Source organism: Erinaceus europaeus, chromosome 18 (assembly GCF_950295315.1).
Source record: "Erinaceus europaeus chromosome 18, mEriEur2.1, whole genome shotgun sequence".
NCBI classification, from domain to species: Eukaryota; Metazoa; Chordata; class Mammalia; order Eulipotyphla; family Erinaceidae; genus Erinaceus; species Erinaceus europaeus.
Genome location: NC_080179.1, coordinates 8,679,678 through 8,694,828, shown reverse-complemented (window position 1 = coordinate 8,694,828; position 15,151 = coordinate 8,679,678). Strand labels below are relative to the sequence as shown.

At 40.8% G+C, this 15,151-nt stretch overlaps 1 long non-coding RNA gene across 1 annotated transcript in view; it reads left to right on the top strand.

Moving 5' to 3' along the window:
• The first annotated feature begins 748 nt into the window (after positions 1-748).
• LOC132534309 (uncharacterized) overlaps positions 749-15,151 on the top strand; it is a 356,331-nt gene continuing 341,928 nt past the window's right edge. The window contains exons 1-2 of the long non-coding RNA XR_009546032.1: positions 749-814; positions 1,802-1,879. This is a non-coding gene — a long non-coding RNA (uncharacterized LOC132534309). The remainder of the gene's footprint in view (positions 815-1,801; positions 1,880-15,151) is intronic.

Below are 15,151 nucleotides of genomic sequence, written 5' to 3'. Positions count from 1 at the left end.
TGAGGGACTTATTGGCAAACGCTAGAAGAAGAGGGACTTATTTCTTCACAGCATATGTGTGGTGCAAGGGGTTGAACCCCAAGCCTCAGACATTCAAGTCTGCATTGACCCTGGCCTGTAAAATGTCATTAGGAAGATAAAATATATCTCTGGCCTTTAGAGAAGAAATAGAGCTTTAGAAAAGAAAAAGAAAAAGTGAAGACAGTAGGTTTCGGGGGAAAATATCTTAATATTTTACAGATGCTTGTTCAGGCTAATAGGAAACTAGCTAGAGATGACTTCTCTACTGTGGGACTGTTAATTGGAAGTAGAAAGTGATAAATTATGTCAGTGGAGGCACAGGGAGAAATTTTAGTGTTCTGGCCTTGATATGCTCAGAGGTTCGAGTCCAGATCTCACGCAAAGAAGACCAGAATCACGAATCACTTGCAAGTTCAAGAGCCGTTATGAGCAAGCTGAAGTTTGGGCCCCAAGAGCCTCCATGCAGGAGAAGTCTTGTGACCCCGAACAGTTTTCATCTCAGCTTTTTTTTTATAGTTAGCACCGGGTGGGTACAGGTGGGGATGTTTACAAGGAACAAGGAACAGTTGGAACAGTTGTTTTTGGGTCAATGGCTGTTCTCCTTTGCATCACCTGGGTGGGTGGGGGGGGAACTTCCTTACTTGTCTCTGATTGGTTGGATCCAGGGTGGGACTTTTTGCGGTTTTTCCAGTAACTTGGGGTGAGGCTGAGGTCAAACCTAACATGGTGGGGGCATTCAAAATGAAGTCACTCTGGGTTTTTCTCTGACCTCCTCAAATTGTTTCTGGAGAAGGTAAGGATTTAGTACTGAAAGTGGTACAGAAATGCTAAGAGATAGCTAGGGAGGCAGGCTGATGAGGGAAGGCTATTTCAGGAATATTCGGTATTTGTAAATGAAATAGACAGACCGGTTGTTGCTTGTCTACAGACAGTTCTTTCTGTTGCTGAACTTGAATCCAGGAATTGTACTTTTTGTTGGTTGTGGTCTGCGGTCCACTCTGGGCTCCCTCCCTGCCCTCGAGCCACAAGGGACAGGGGTCAGTCCTGGAGTAACTCCGTGTGCGGAGGGCCAAGTGTCTAAGGAGACAGGCAGTCAGCCCTGGGAAAGCCTCAGTGGGGCAATTTGTTTATTGAAAGAAAAAAGCAGGTAAATATAGGTTGGGGTATCCATTAACCCAAACGCAGAGCAAGACCCTGCATAGGTACATTCTGAGCAACAGACTGTTTGATCATAAGCTTTACAAGGTACATTTTTCCGGAGGTAAATTGCAGGCACTTTGGAGCAGCAGGGGAGAGGAAAAAGGAGACAGCTGAGCAATCAGGATGTTTGCTGGTGGTTTTAAGGTTATACAGTAATCCATGGCTTTTAATTAAAGAATGAAAAGGCAGGGGGAGGTGGCATGTGTAGAAAGGCGCCCATGTTTGGGGGGAGGGGGGAGGGGGAGAAGGGGGAGAAGGGGGCGGGGAAGGGGAAAGGGGGAGGGGGAGGGGGGGAGAGAATGACACCACAGCACTGAAGTTTCCTCCAGTGTGCTGGGTGTTGGACTCACACCTGGCAAAGCAGGCATGCTTTCAGGTGAGCTAATCTTGCTGGCCCAAAGTTTGGGTCTTCTGTGGGGAGAAGTAGAATACTGGTAGGGTATGATAAGAACTTGCAGACAATCAGCTGCAAATTGAAGTATTGGGGCTCAGAGATATTGCTATAACGTGAGGTCAAAATGGAACTGGAACATCAGTTGATTTCCTGATGAGTCACTCACTAGACACAATGTTCTTACAGGCAGCCTCCATCTCCACCCTGTGGTACAGCTGAATGGGGGTCAGATGTCTCCAGCTGTAAAGACAGGTAAAGGCTAAGGTCAGTCAGACAGGTAAACTCTAAAACCTGAACGGATTCTTATATTATATATATCCTGTGTTTAAACCTTACATGAAAACTCTGAAAGAGAAACCAAACCAACATAGCAGAATATACTTCACTGTTTGTTTATTTATATATTTTTAACCAGACCACTTCCTAGCTCTGGCTTATGGTGCTGCTGGGGATTGAACCTGGGACCTTTGGTGCCTTGGCATCGAAAGGCTTTTTGCATAACCATTACACTATCTCCCCAGCCCTGTTAGTGTACTTTTTTTTTTTTGCCTCCAGGGTTATTGCTGGGGCTTCATTCCTGTACCACAGATCCACTGTTCCTGGAGGCCATTTTTTTCCCCCTTTTGTTGCCCTGGTTGTTTTATAGTTGTTGTGGTTATTATTATTGTTGTTACTGATGTCATTGTTGTTGGATAGGACAGAGGGAAATGCAGAGAGGAGGGGAAGACAGAGAGGGGGAGAGAAAGATAGACACCTGCAGACCTGCTTCACTGCTTGTGAAGTGACTCCCCTGCAGGTGGGGATCCGGGGGCTCGAACCGGGATCCGGGGGCTTCAACCGGGATCCTTACGCCTGTCCTTGTGCTGTGTACCACGCGTGCTTAACCTGCTGTGCTACTGCCTAACCCCATGTTTGTGTACTTTAAAGGTGATCTGAGAACATTATATATTTTCATTTACCCTAATCTATGTTAAACACTTGGCTTAATACAATCTATTAATTTCCTTTAAAAATTATTGGCACTTTTATTAAGTATATTTTTCTTATATTAAACAGGGTTACTATTTACCTGTCAGTTGTGGCAACTAAAATGATGTAGGGAACAATAAGAGAACAACAGAAACAATGATTACTTCTGAAGTTATTATTATTTTCTTGAGAGTTGTAGGTAAATTTATTCTGCTTGATAAGAGTTAGATATTCTGAGAAATGAGTTTAGTACTATGATGCTACTTAATTACTTTTGTGAAAAACTGACATCTGTGAAATCATCTTAAAATGGAGCCAGAAAGGGGCCAGGTCATGGCGACCTGGGCAGGTGCAAATATTACTATGCACAAAACTCAGGTTGAAGCCCCTGCACCCCTCGACCCCACCTGCAGGGGGGATGCTTCCTGAGCGGTAAAGCAGCTCTGCAGGTGTCTTTCTGTCTCTCCCTCTCTCTCTCCCCCCATCTCTCAATTTCTCTCTGTTCTATCCAAAAAAAAAAAAGTTAAAAAAAGTTGGAGAAGGAAATTGGAGCCCGAGCGTCACTACAGAGACATTGTATGACTGTCTCCTTTGAGTTGGGCTAGGCACCTTTGCACTGGGTCAAAAAACGATTGTTTTAGGAAACCCTCAAGCAAATGCTTGTTTGATAGGTCATCCAGACTGTGAGAACTGGTGATTATGAACACTTAGCTGAGCTACAGAGTGAGTTCCCCGTTCATCCTTTCCAGAGTATCATTAACCAATTGTCTGGAGCTGAGGATGGCTTAAGATTTTTAACATAAATGATCCCTTTATTGACCACGTCCCTTATCAGAGTTTTTCCTTCCTCTGAAAACACTGAGTTTGCTCCTCTTTTAGATACATTTCAGAGTTTGTTCCTGAACCTTTGTACCTCAAATTGCAATTCTTTTTTTTTAAATTTTTATTTATAAAAGGGAAACACTGACAAAAATCATAGGATAAGGGGTACAACTCCACACAGTTCCCACCACCAGAATTCCCTATCCCATCCCCTCCCCTGATAGCTTTCCTATTCTTTATCTCTCTGGGAGTATGGACCCAGGGTCATTATGAGGTGCAGAAGGTGGAAGGTCTGGCTTCTGTAATTGCTTCCCTGCTGAACATGGGCATTGACAGGTCGATTCATACTCCCAGCCTGTCTCTCTCTTTCCCTAGTGGGGCAGAGCTGTGGGGAAGTGGAGCTACAGGACACATTGGTGGGGTCTTCTGCTCAGGGAAGTCCGGCTGGCATTCATGGTAGCATCTGGAACTTGGTGGCTGAAAAAAGAGTTAACATATAAAGTCAAACAAATTGTTGAGCAACCATAAACCTAAAGGCTGGAATGTTGCAGATGAAGATGTGGGGGTCTCCTTTTTAGAGATAGCTAGTAGGCCTATTTTAGTTATATTTCAAAGGGCGCATGACTATACTAGTTTTTTGGGTTTTTTTTTTCTGAGCCTGACCTCTGATATGCAGGTGGATCCAAGTTATTGTCTGGAGAGATGATGTCATGGCTAGAAAAAAGACCAGGAAGCTGGATCAGGGAAAGGAGTAGCTCCCTAATATGGGAAAGGTGTATAAATATTGGACTGTAAACCCCATCGATTTGATGTGATCTGGGGTCCATAGTCAGCTTAGGAGCCTATGTGACCTCTGCATCCCTGTAGATCTGAGCTCTCATTCTGTGGTCACGAGTAGAAAAAATTGCAATTATTTTATCCCAAGTGCATTTCCTTCTAAATGGCTTGCTGAGCCTTTAGGTTTAGGCTTTATTTTTCTGTAAGAAAGAAACGCTAACAAATGATGTTAGGAAACAGGTGCCATCATGTGTAGGAAATAAAACTGACAGAAAAGAATTTCCAATGTCGAAAGATTTTAAAATACAAAGTCACACTCGGGTAATACAATTCACAAATTCCATCGTCCCATATTCAGCATCCAAACACTTAACAAGGAAATCTCTTTCCAAGGAGCTAAAAGGCATGCTGTGCTCGGCAAGGAGAGAAAGGCATTATACTGGGAGACTTTCCTTTCTTTCCACCCTGATGATGAACTCTTTTCCCAAGATTGTTCGTCATACCATTTCCTGATTCAGCCACTAGAGCACAAATGAAGAGAAGCAGCTATATTAACGCTGTCACCCTGAAAGGTGGGTGGACTGCCATTTCTAATACTGTTGCCACTAACTTATGTGGCTGAGTGCTAAGATCCATGGGCACTGTCATTCAGGATAAGGTTATATATTGCTATAGAGAGGCCCATAATGATGGCTCAGGGTAATCTCTTCAAGATTAGGTTTCTGTCAAGACCATAATTCTTTATCAAATCGCCCTGAAGAATGATAGTCCACTAAGTTCTAGATAAAGTAATAATTAATTATAGTCAGTAGAGTATATAGAAATGTGACAACATTATTGCTGAGTACACACAAAAGGAGGAACTTGTTTAATTAGGTGAAGGTAGAATAAACCATGTTTTGAATTTCAATGAGAACCAGGAATGAAAACTTTTGGCCTTTGGCTACATGCAGTAAAAGAAAAACTTGAAGAATGGTTATTTATAGAAAGGAGAAGAATTTAGCATAAGCTACAAATTGAAAGGGAGTAAAATGACTTGTTTCTTGTAAAGGAAATAGGCTAGATTCTTTTTTCTTCATATCGCTGTCCTGTCTTCAAAAATTCATCCTTTTCACATTTTTTTCATTAAAATAGCATTGCATGATAACATTTATTTTGTATTAATGACATCAAAGACATCTTAATTATTGCATGGACTCTGCAAATGCAAAACAAGTAAAGAATCATGCCTGGAGCTAGATTTCTTGGATCATTTCATTAGACACTATCACAGAATAAATAGCTTAGGTTATGCCGAAGTAATAAGCAATTACCTAAATTAGCAATTAGCTATACCCCAATATTAATGCATTCATATAACGGCTTTTTTCTTCTTATTATAAAACCACCATTGGTGCAGGTGACTTTCTAAGCAACTTTTCCTCAATCCTCAGTGACCAAGCTATTTCACTTTTTTTCTCTATTGTATCATCTATCTCACATCAAGCCAAGCGCTTCCAGTTGGAAATTATATGCCACAAGTGCTTAAATTTTCTTTCTTTTTTTGAAAAATATGTATTCCCCTTTTTGTTGCCATTGTTGTTTTATTGTAGTTATTGTTGTTGTTATTGATGTAGTCGTTGTTGGATAGGACAGAGAAATGGAAAGAGGAGGGGAAGACAGAGAGGGAGAGAAAGAAAGACACACCTGCAGACCTGCTTTATCACCTGTGAAGCGACTCCCCTGCAGGTGGGCAGCCGGGGGCTCAAACCAGGATCCTTATGCCGGGTCCTTGCGCTTTACACCACGTGCGCTTAACCCGCTGCGCTACCACAAGACTTCCCAAGTGCTTAAGTTTTCTGATGGCTCATGAGTCCACACTTAATATCATAAAGGGTTATCTCTCTCTTTTTTGCAGGTAGAAATGAGATGAGGGTTAAGGAACTATTTAAAGGTTTACGTTAGCCATTTATTAGAGTCTTAGTGATGTCCTAGGAAGGATGTTTTCGTTAAAAATCATTAGAAGAAGGCAATTCAGGTGATAGAAGTTGTATTTAACACATATGTGAAATGAATAGTATTAATTCAGGTAGCTAAAAATTGGAGAAGTAGACAGATAACTTTTATATGGTAAAGAGGAAAATGGACTGTGGAGACAGCATGATTTTTTTTTTTGTAAAGACTTTCATTCCTGAGGCTCCAAGGTACTAGGTTCAAGCCCAGAACCACCATCAGCCAGTCCAAGTTTCATCTTATGCTTTCCCTTACTATCCTTGGTAAGCTCTACCTGTAGGTGAGAAGTTTTGGTACTGGTCCTTCTTCATTTGGCCTATCTCACTCAATATAATTCCTACAAGTTCTGACCAAGATATTGCAAAGGAGGTGACCTCATCATTGTAACAGCTGCAGAGTATTCCATTGTGTATAATAAATACCATGACATTCTTAGCCACTTATTTGTTCTCCGGCCTCTGGGTTGCTTCCAAGTTTGGGCTCTTGCGAACTGTGCTGCTGTGAACATTGGTATAGATAAATCTCCTCAGATAGGTGTCTCTGTCTTCCCTGGGTAGAGCCCTAGAAAGGGATTTCTGGATCTTAAGGTAGGTTCATTTCTAGTGTTCTGATGAATCTACACACTGTTTTCCACAGAGGCTGGACCAATTTACAGCTGAGAGAATCCTTCCTCATCCCCACCACAGCTTCTCCAAGAGTCGGTGTTTCTTTCTGTCTTTCCTAATTTGTAACATTCTCACAGATGTCAAGTGGTATCACATTCTTGTTTTCATTTACATGTCCCTGATCCTCAGTGACTGAGAAATTTTTTTTGTATTTTTTTTGGCCCTTTGTATCTCTTTGGAGAAGATTCTGCCCATGTCCTTCCCTCATTTTTCAATGAGGTTGCTTGTCTTTTCATTGTTGAGTTTGGTGGTTCATTGTGTATTTTGGTTACTAACCCCAAGAGGATTTTTTTTTTTTGTCTCCATGGTTATTGCTGGAGCTATGCCTGCACTATGAATGCACTGCTCCCCTTTTGTTGCCCTTGTTGTTTATCATTGTTGTTTATGTTGTTATCGCTGGATAGGACAAAGAGAAATGGAGAGAGGAGGGGAAGACAGAGGGGGAGAGAAAGGTAAGAAGATCTTTTATAAGGTGTGTACAAAAGCCACGGAGACTGGGAAGACTGTTTATCACAAGGGTCACCCAGGAAATCTTATCGGGAATGTAGATTTATTCGTGATTCTGCAGACACTAGAAGGAGGAGATAGTGTTAGTTTGAGGCCCTCTGCAGACATTTGACAGAACAAAACTGATATCCAGGCAGTAAAACCATGGCATGGAGCTCTTTGCTCCAAACTCTCAAAACAGGCTTAATTCTTCCTTTCCCCATTCTATTGACTGTTCATAAAATATTTTAATTTCTCTAGCAAAAATAACCTAGAGATCTAAATTCTTGATGTAAATTAATATTAGAACTGTTTGTAAGGCCAATACCTTCTGAGTCTTTGTCAATTAACATTTTTTATCCCAAGTTTATTTTCTTCTACTTTGCATTTCTTTTTAAAAGGTGATCACTCCAGTTTAAATAGAAGTAGTTTTTTTTCTGTCTACGGCCATACCACCCTGAACACGCCCAATCTCGTCTGATCTCGGAAGAAGTAGTTGTTTTCTGAGAAAATGGAGATGATGTAGGCATTAACTTTTGGTGCAGTGAACATAGAGGTTTATTATTGACCTAGAATTCAGGTCAATGTTTGCCATGAGAGACAGTAAAGCTAGATGTTCATTCAACAAAATGGAAGGTCAATATTTGTATTAATACCTCTGTTTTGAATACCCATCCACAGTCCCTGGTAATTTTTGATTAGCTGGATTTTTCTATCCTGGAAAAGTAAGTGATTCTAAAATAGGCCTTGAAAAATCTGTCATTAAGTTAGAAACTAAAACCAAAATAAACACAAGTGAATGCCTTCAGAAATTACTAAGTTATTAATATACTTAATTTACTTCAACATTGGTTGAGTTTTGTAGCTGTCTCTATTAAAAAATGTATTATCTTTATTTATTTATTGGATAGAGACAACCACAAGTTGAGAGGGTAGCGGAGATAGAAAGCGAGACAGACAGAGAGTCAGAGAGACACCTGCAGCCCTGCTTCATCACTCGTAAAGCTTTCCCCGTGCAGATGGGGATTTGAACCTGGGTCCTTGAGTACTCTAACATGTGCACTTAGCTAGGTGCGTCACCACACCAGTCCCTGTAACTGTCTTTTTAAAAAAAGAGAGAGAGAAATTTTCTTCAAAATGCATGTAGTGTATGTACTTTACTGAACTGCTTATTATTATTTTTTATTTGTTAATGGCACAGCGCTCAAGTACATGTTCGTCACTAAGGGCCTCTAACATACCTATCACTCAAAAGTGCAGGAATCAAATGTGACTTCTCAAGAATCCTGGTTGTCACCTGCTTTTGTGTCTTTTAAAACTTCTGGGGCATTTCTTTGCAAATCTATCACTGACTTTTTAAGGATAGGCTCACAATGTTACTACATTGTGTTTTCCCTTTTATGTACAGCGTTTTATTAGTAAGGCAGCATGATTGATTAAAGTGCTCCCTCCATGAAGAGATACTTATTAGACAGACTGCACAGTATTGATTTCGGAGACAAACTTTTTTGAAAAGACTTGTTATCATCAAAACAAAGCTAAATCTCTTTCACCAAATATAACGTCTCAGTCAACTTTCTGTCAGTGACTTGTCTACCTTCCAAATGACCTGAGCTGATCATTACTGAGTTCATTGACTTTTTCTGTCTTTGAGTTACACTTAGTTCATGATGAATGTCTGAGCTCATGCACTTAACTTTATCCTTCTCCCCTCTCATTAAAATGGCTAAGATTTAAGGAGTCAGGCGGTAGCACAGCGGGTTAAGTGCAGGTGGCTCAAAGTGCCAGGACTGGCACAAGGATCCTGGTTCGAGCCCCGGGCTCCCCACCTGCAGGGAGTCACTTCACAGGTGGTGAAGCAGATCTGCAGGTGTCTTTCTCTCCTCCTCTCTGCCTTCCCCTCCTCTCTCCATTTCTCTCTGTCCTATCCAACAATGATGACATCAGTAACAACAATAACTACAACAACAATGAAAAACAACAAGGGCAACAAAAGGGAAAATGAATTTAAAAAAAATCAAAATGATCTTTTCAACGATATAAGAAGGCAACAAGAACCAGGAAACCAGGACCCAAGTGACCTAAATTCCCAGAAATTAGAGAATGGATAAAGAAAATGTGGTGCAGATACACAGTAGAATAATATTTAGGTATCAAGAAAGATGGAATTCAGGGCCGGCTAGCTGAACGCACATGTTATAATGCGCAAGGACCTGGTGTGAGCCCCTGGTCCCCACCTGCAGGGGAAAGCTTTGCGAGTGGTGACGTGGTGCTACAGATATCTGTCTGCCTCTCTCCATCTCTAGCACTTCTTCCTTCTTAATTTCTGGCTATCCCTAATCAATCAATAAATAAAGGTAATGAAATAAGAAGATGAAATTCTGCCATTTGCAATAACAGAGATTGACCTAGATGGCATATTCTAAGTGAAATAATTCACAGGGAGAAAGACAAACACTGTATGATTTCCCTTATGTGTGGTATAGGAAAACAAGTCATCTTTTTTAAAAAATTTTTTTATTGGGGAATTAATGTTTTATATTCAACAGTAGTTTGTACGTGCATAACATTTCTCAGTTTTCCACATACAACCCCCACTAGGTCCTCTGCCATCCTTTTTGGACCTGTACTCTCTCCCCCACCCACCCCAGAGTCTTTTACTTTGGTGCAATAAGCCAACTCCAGTTCAGGTTCTACTTGTGCTTTCTCTTCTGATCTTGAAAACAAGTCATCTTAATCAAAACTTCATTATCATTTCTAGTCCTTGCTAGATAGAAGCTGATGGATTGAAGTGGTATTACAAAATAAAATAGATCTGATTTCATAGTTCTTTGGATAGTGAAATGGGCTGTATAAATGGAAGATTCTCTTGTTTTTAATCGAAGGAGATGGTACACTAATTTAGACAAAATGAACACAAGTGAGTTTTTGTATATGTGGAATGAGATTGATTTGAGTCATCACAAGCTAGAGCAATTCATCAGATGGGTTGCTACATAGGCACCACTTCAAGCGTGGTTAAAAATTAGGAACTAGAACAGCCAAAAAAAGGTTCAAAGATGAGATAAAATATAAAGAGAAGATGGATGTCAAATTTTGAAAAGTAAAATTTTAAAGGCTAAGTTTAAGAAGATGAGTTAGTAAAATAAAGTAAAAAATAGTGGATCAAAAAGAGAATGAACAATTCCCCATGAAGGTAGCAGCATGCAAGTCAAGGGGGAAGATAAAGGATCCCTGTTACATTGTTGGTGGGAACATAAATTGGTTCAGCCCCTATGAAGACTGTTTCATCCCTTTTTATTTTTTGCTCTTCGCCAAGGTTATTGCTGGGGCTTGGTGCCTGCATGACAAATCCACTGGTCCTGGTGGCCTTTTTTTTTTTTTTTTTTCCTCTCTCCTCTCCTCTCCTCTCCTCTCCTCTCCTCTCCTCTCCTCTCCTCTCCTCTCCTCTCCTCTCCTCTCCTCCCCTCCCCTCCCCTCCCCTCCCCTTCCCTTCTTTTCCCTTCCCTTCCCTTCCCTTCCCTTCCCTTCCCTTCCCTTCCCTTCCCTTCCCTTCCCTTCCCTTCCCTTCCCTTCCCTTCCCTTCCCTTCCCTTCCCTTCCCTTCCCTTCCCTTCCCTTCCCTTCCCTTCCCTTCCTTTTCCCTTCCCTTCCCCTTCCCCCTTCCCTTCCCCTTCCCCTTCCCCTTCCCCTTCCCCCTTCCCTTCCCCTTCCCCCTTCCCCTTCCCCTTTTCCCTTCCCCTTTTCCCTCCCCTCCCCTCCCCTCCCCTCCCCTCCCCTCCCCTCCCCTTCCCTTCCCTTCCCTTCCCTTCCCTGTCCTTTCCTTGTCCTTTCCTTGTCCTTTCCTTTCCTCTTCTCCCCTCCCCTCTTTTTTGGATAGTGACAGAAAAAAATTGAGAGGAGGAGTGGTAGACACCTGCAGCACCACCTCACTCCTTGTGAGGCTATCTCCAGTAGGTGGGAACCTGAGGCTTGAACCTGGGTCCTTGTGCATTGTAACTTGAGCACTTAACTGGCTGCAGCACCACCAGCCTCCATTATATTCCATTAAAAATGAATTTCATTCATTTATTTATTTTTATGCAAAAGAAGCCAGATCACTGCTTAACTCTGATACAAGGTTTTGTATAACAAAAATTATAAAGATTCCTCAAATATTAAAAATATTTAATAGATTTACCATAAAATTGAGCAGTTATTCTCTCTCCTATGTATCTATGCATGGAACACAAAAATATTTACCTAAAATGGAATAAATAAATTCATGCTCATCATAACATTCTATATGATAGCAAACATTTGTAGACAACCCAAGTGTTCAATGGAAGAGTAACAAATAAAGAAGAAGTGGTATATGTAGATGCTGGAATGGTACTGCATACGAAAAAATCAGATCCTGTCCTTTACTGCAACATGGATGGATTATGTTAAATACGTTAGAAGGGAAAAGACATATATCTGATGCTGTCTCTCATGTGGATTAAGAAACAAGGCAAGGCCAAAGATAGAATGCAACATGAATAAACCTTGGTCTGACAAATGCTGGAGAGGGTGTGGGGACAAAGGAACCCTCCTGCACTGCTGGTGGGAATGTAGATTGGTCCAACCCCTTTGGAGAGCAGTCTGGAGAACTCTCAGAAGGCTAGAAGTGGACCTACCCTATGACCCTGCAATTCCTCTCCTGGGAAGATAGCCTAGGGAACCAAACACACCCATCCAAAAAGATATGTGTATACCTATATTCATAGCAGCACAATTTGTAATAGCCAAAACCTGGAAGCAACCCAGGTGTCCAACAACAGATGAGTAGCTGAGCAAGTTTTATATATATACATGGTGGAATATTACTCAGCTATTAAGAATGATGACTTCAACTTCCTCACCTCATCTTGGATGTAACTTGAAGGAATCATGTTAAATGAGATAATTCAGAAAGAAAAGGATGAATATGGGATGATCTCACTCATAGATAGAAGTCAAAAAACAAGAACAGGAAACACCAAGTATAACTTGGACTGCAGCTGTTGTATTGCACCAAAGTAAAAGACTCTGGGGTGGGGGTGGAGGGTTCAAGTCCTGGAACATGATGGCAGAGGAGAACCTAGTGGGGGCTGATTGTTATGTGGAAAACTGGGAAATGTTACACATGTACAAATGACTGTATTACTGTCAACTGTAAACTATTAATCCCCCAATAAAGAAATACATAAAAACAAGCAAACAAACAACAAAACCAAACAAAAGCCTTGGTCTGTATCAGCAGATCTGACGACACAAATGTGGATATGAAAGTGGCTAAACGGACAGGGTGCTCCACACCCAATCACACAGAGATGAGCTTTTGGTGTTGGATGATGTTTGTTGGCACATTTGGAGAGAAAGGAGATGTTTCTTTCTGAGACAACAACTCTCTTGAGAAACATTTCCTCAATTAAAAAAAAAAATTAACTGCACCAAGTTAAATAAATGCGCTATTGGGATAAAGAAAAATGTCTTTAATTGTTACTCAATCACTAATAAACATCTTTATGCCTAAATTGCACCGGAGTTGTTTTTTTTTTTCTCCAGACCATATCTTATTAGTTTCAAGCCCAAGTGAATATATTTCTTTGTGAAGTAGTGTTGCATGTATCAACTAGAGCCAAACACCTGAACACAGCTGGTAGTGATTGTAAAAACAGATGATACCAAGACCTTGTAAGTCTTGATGCTTTCCTGATAGACTAAAGTTTTCTGGTTCCATCCGTGCACTGAAGTTTATATTGGTATATATTCACAACCTGAAATGAAAAGGAAAGACTCAGTTCTAATAGAAATACAAGGTGCTGTGTTGTGCACCTATACTCTCCTATCCTGTCCTCACTAATATGAGTAGATCCAGAGGAGCAAGATGTAGGCATCAGTTTCAAAACCCCACCTGTCAAGAGCCCTACTCCATTAGGGAAAGAGAGAGACAAGCGAGGAGTATGGATCTACCCGTGAATGTCCATGTCTAGAGGAGAAGTAATTACAGAAGCCACAACTCCCACCTTCTGCACCCCATAATGATCCTCAGTCCATACTCCCAGAGGGATAAAGAATAGGAGAGCTTCCAGTAGAGGGGATGGGATATAGAACTCTGGTGGTGGAAACTGTATGAAGTTGTATCCCTCTTATCCTAAAGTATTGTTAATCATTACAGAAGCCAGACCTTCCACCTTCTGCATCCCACAATGACCTTGGCTCCATACTCCCAGAGGGATAAAGCACAGGAAAGCTATCAGGGGAGGGGATGGGATACGGAGTTCTGGTGGTGGGAATTGTGTGGAGCTGTACCCCTCTTATTCTATGGTTTTGTCAATGTTTCCTTTTTATAAATAAAAAAGAAAAGAAAAGAAAAAAAAGATGGTGAGCATCACTTTCAAATAGTAGAATTCATTTCTTCTAGTAGTTAGAAGGGTGATATAACTTGATAGTAAAAACTTTAGTGGTATATACAATTCATGTATTCTTATTTTCCTTATCAATAGATGAATGTAAATGTAACCTAAAATATGCCAAAATAGCACAGCAGGAGATCTTTTCAATCTGGGTCCAAACCTCATTTGCCATGAAGGTCAAATTCCTATACAGTTACATTGGTGAGATTAAAGATGTTCTGTTTTTCAGTTCTATTCTTCTTACACTGCTGTGCACTGCAGTGACTGCTTTGGGGTGTAGAAACTACAAAGTTTTGTTCTACTCAGAGGATAAAATATATCTAATATCATAGCATTGCAAACATTGCTAAAAACTGTAACTTAAATTGTCTCCATGATAGCTTACAATGTCAGTAAATTCAGGGTTGACCTCTATGGTGAGCTTGGTAGGCATCTGCAGGTATCATTCTCTTTAGTATCACAGGTATCTTTGACTTTGCTCTTGTCATTAGGCTATTAATACTCCGTGCATGTGCCTTTTGAATTAACTGCCACTCTGTTGTAAAAAGAATTCTTCCTGTTCTTAGAGACTAACCCCAAATACTTCTCATTTTTCCCATTATATTGCTTGTAAATAATTGACTAATATGTCTCATGCTTAGGAATAGAAAGGGTCAGAGAAGTTCCATTTTAAATGTTCACATTTAGTATTTTAAATCTGTTCTTTAAAATCTTTTTTATTTTGCTTTGAGACAGAAAAATTGAGAGGGAAAGGGTACATAGAAATGGAAAGGGAGGAGGGAGGTAGGAGAGATAGAGGAGAGAGAGAGAGAGAGAGAGAGAGAGAGAGAGAGAGAGAGATTGACTTGAAAAAAACTGCTTCACCACTTGTGATGCTCCACTCTGCAGGTGGGGGACTGTGAGCTTAGTCCTGGGTCCTCGTGCTCTGTAATGTATGTGTTCTACCCAGTGTGCCAGCTCCTGGCTCCCTTCTTCACAATTACTTCTTATCAATACAAAATTTTAATTATTGGCTTCACCACTAGACTTTTATATATCATTGTAACTCAACATTCATTAGCTTCAGTTGGTGAAACCACATGAAAGATAGTCATAGAACATTCTTTAAAAAAAAATCTTATTTATTTATTTATAAAAAGGAAACTATGACAAGACCATAGGATTAGAGGGGTACAACTCCACACAACTCCCACCGCCAGAACTCAGTATCCAATCCCCTCCCGATAGCTTTCCTATTATTTAACCCTCTGGGAGTATGGACCCAGGGTCATTGGGGGATACAGAAGGTGGAAGGTCTGGCTTCTGTAATTGCTTCCCCACTGAACATGGGTGTTGACAGGTTGCCTCTCTCTTTGCCTAGTGGGGTAGGGCTCTGGGGAATCTTTTGTATTTATACGTGAGCAATGA